Below are 3,642 nucleotides of genomic sequence, written 5' to 3'. Positions count from 1 at the left end.
GTAATTGCAAAAGCACTTCTCTACTCCTTGGTACCAAATTCTGTATTAGTTAGCCAAAGGGGTGCTAATGCATAATGCCGGAAATTGGTTGGTTTTTATAAAGGGTATTTATTTGGGGTAGGAGCTTACAGATACCAGACCATAAAACATAAATTACTTCCCTCACCAAAGTCTATTTTCACATGTTGGAGCAAGATGGCTGCCAATGTCTGCGAGGGTTCAGGCTTCCTGGGTTCCTCCCTTCCAGGGTCTTGCTTCTCTCTGGGTTCAGGGTTCTTCTCTTCCCAGGCTTGTTTCTTCCTGGGCTCAGAGTTCCTCTCTTCCTGGGGCTTGCTTCTCTTTCCTCTGTGTGCTTAGTCCCAGCGTTCCTGCTTAAGGTTTCAGCATCAAACTCCAACATCAGAACTCCAACATCAAAAGCCCTCAACTCTGTCCTTTGCCATGCCTTTTATCTGTGAGTCCCCACCCTACAAGGGGTCAATGCTCCAATGACATGGCCCAATTAAAGCCCCAATCCTAACTTAATCATGCTCAGGTACAGACCAGATTAAAAACATAATCCAATATCTACTTTTGGAATTCATAACTATATCAAACTGCTACAACTGGGGAGTGACTTTTTCCATGAACATTAATGTGTTTCAAAGGGGCTGGCCGGAAAATATGGCAAATGTCTATCACAGCATCTTTCAATAGGAGACTGGTCAATATATTATGGCACATCCGTACAGTAGAATACTGCACAGCCCTTGAACAGAATAAAGTGGCTTTTAAAGCAATGATGTGAGAGTGTCTCCAGTATACAGTCAATGTGTATTACATTCTATCATGTGAATTAAAAATGGAGATGTACATATTTATATACTTGTCTAAGTATATAAAATTCTGGAAGAACACACAAGAGGTTGATAATAATGGATTCTTCTAGAGAAAAGAGAAGGGAAACTAGGGTGGAAGGAAGACTTAAATGATTTAAATTTTTTTGCCAAGTGCACACTTAATCTATTAAAAAAGGTTTTAGCTTACACAGTATGACCAATGACATTAGCTAGTACTCTCTGTACTCTCCATAACGGGGAAGCAGCGGACTGCAAGAGACTGAACTGTATGAGCTTCTTATTTCCAAAAGATTCCTGTTTCAACTTTCACTCATGAAAAAAGCTGGGAAAGTTTTATTAATCCTTTTTTTAAAAAAGTTAATGTAAAATTATAACAACAATAACAAAAAAGGAACCTGACTTTAGTAACACAGCTGAACAACCAGAACAATCTGCAGCGATGGGAGAAAAAAATTAATTTAGTTGATTTTCTGTTGTTGTTGGTTGTTTGCTAGTCTCACAGAGGTGGAAGCTGCACATTTTTCTGAAGGACCAAGCAGCTGCTGGAGGTTTGGTTCTCCCAGCAGCAGGCTCCTGCCAACCAAGGATCTGGGGCACTTCACACGATCCCAAGATCTGAGTGCAACCTACTTTTGAAGGATGTGCAATGTTCAGTCGTAAGTGTGGCAAAAACTGGCAAGCATAGAGTGATTACAACTGAAAATGGGAGGATTGCATCCAGCATCCAGGTGGAATCTGAGCCTCCTCTTGACATAGAGGTACAATGGACACAACCAATCCAATGTCCACATAGAAGAGGTGGCATTGGATTGGGAAAAGTGGACATAATGGACAAAGGGTATGGGGAAAGGCAGGAAGAGATGAGAGGTGGAGGCGTCTTCGGGACATGGAGCTGCCCTGGATGGTGCTTCAGAGGTAATCACCGGACATTGTAAATCCTCACAGGGCCCACTTGATGGAATAGAGGAGAGTATGGGCCAGGATGTGAACCAATGTATATGAGGTGCAGAGGTGCCCAAAGATGTACTTACCAAATCCAATGGATGTGTCATGATGATGGGAACGAGTGTTGTTGGGGGTGGGGGAGAGGGGGGGTGGGGGGGTGGGGTTGAATGGGACCTCACATATATATTTTTAATGTAATATTATTACAAAGTCAATAAAAAATAAAAAAATTAAAAACAAAAACAAAAACAAAAAAAAAAACTGGCAAGCAGGGAGATTATGTGCTCAGAGAGAGTCACATGCTTGTCTCCAAGAGACTTTTCATTTTGAAGATGTGGTCCCACCCTCTTACTGAAAGCACTGGTTCCCCTGTTGAAGCTTGCTATGGAGTATGGTGGGTTCGACTCAGTTCAAAGCTTTTATTCTCCTAAGAATTTCATGAAGCTTCTCACCAAGGGCACCCACACTGGAATTTCCAGGAAGAAATAAGGTTTCTTCATACAATTTTCAAATGAGCTGCAGATTATATGGGACAGATGAATTTTGACTGTTAGCACTTATATATACTCTCGGTTTCCCAGAGAGCTGTGTAATCAGTCAGCCAGATCAAACTCTGGAAACTCTGAAGAGTGCGCTTGCCCAGCAGTTATGGACCAGTTCTACGTGAAAGTTGGTGTTACTGCAAAGGATGTCACTTGTGAGAGTGGATTCCTGACCTTATACCAGGTCTGTCGTTGATGCCACCCTGTTCAATTTTTGTGGGTATTTGGTGAATGGAATGAATTTGGGTGGAACTTATTGGACTATTTGCATCACTCCAGAACCAGAATTTTATGTTAACTCTGAAACAAACTTAAGTGAGTATTCCTTATGATGACCACATCAGGAAAGTTGTGGAAGTCTTCAAGCCAGGAAAAGGTGGGACCACCTTGTTTGTAAACCAGAGTTGTAAATGTCACACAAGTGCTTTCTTCACTCCAGAAGACTGAAGGTTTTAAACGTCTTGATTGCCAGAGTGCTATGTTCAATGATCACAATTTTATTACCAGCTTTGCTAAGAATCAGCAACAACAGCCAAGCTGATTTTAAAAAACGAAGAAAAAATGAGAAAAAGACAACACACATGCAAGACGGTGGTGACTTCTTTCTAGATTTTGATACCAGGGCCATGCTTTCCATAACCACCACCGTGTAGTTGCAGGAAGCCCTAGTTGTAATCACAGTGTAATCACTTTGAATTGTAAGCATTATTATAACAAGGAGTTAGATATCTTGCGTGAATGCTGTCTTCTGTGCTCAGGTATTCTATGCCCCTCTTGCTGTGAAACTGAAACTTTAAAACACTTATGAAACGGAGGATAACCAGCAAGATAGCAGCGAAGTAAGGAACTCCTAGAGTCAGCTCCTGCTACAGGGCAGTTAGTAAATACCCAGAACTATCTGGAGCTAGCTGAAGCACCTGTTTTGGGGCTCCAGGAGGCCAGAAGACCATCTTGCAACATCCTTGAAGGAATGGAAGGAGGAGACTGCCCATCTGCAGAGAAGACTCGTAAGTAGAGTGTTCCACACCTCGGAGGCCGGTGCCCATCACTCCACTGGAGGCACAAGCCGCCTCTGGAGCTGTTCTGTGGCTGGAACTGAAAGCTCCACTTCCCAAAAATGGGGGAGGAAGAGACGGTTGGGCACCAGTTTCAGCTACTGATGAGTAAATTCAGCAGGTAAAGTATAATCCTGAGAATAGCTTAAGTTTGAGCCTGTCCAAGTCAGAAAGAGGCCAAGAACCACCATCTTAGCTCCATGCCTGGCACAAAGGGAAGTGGGGCAGACTGAAAATCCCAGTGCTGGGGGGCACTGGCTT

General features: G+C 42.8%; 1 pseudogene; it reads left to right on the top strand.

Annotated features, from left to right (window-relative positions):
- The first annotated feature begins 527 nt into the window (after positions 1-527).
- On the top strand, positions 528-2,867 carry LOC101414318 (S-adenosylmethionine decarboxylase proenzyme-like; annotated as a pseudogene).
- The last annotated feature ends 775 nt before the right edge of the window (positions 2,868-3,642 follow it).

Source organism: Dasypus novemcinctus, chromosome 25, assembly GCF_030445035.2.
Source record: "Dasypus novemcinctus isolate mDasNov1 chromosome 25, mDasNov1.1.hap2, whole genome shotgun sequence".
In the NCBI taxonomy this organism is placed as follows: Eukaryota; Metazoa; Chordata; class Mammalia; order Cingulata; family Dasypodidae; genus Dasypus; species Dasypus novemcinctus.
This window is presented reverse-complemented; position numbering and strand designations above follow the sequence as displayed.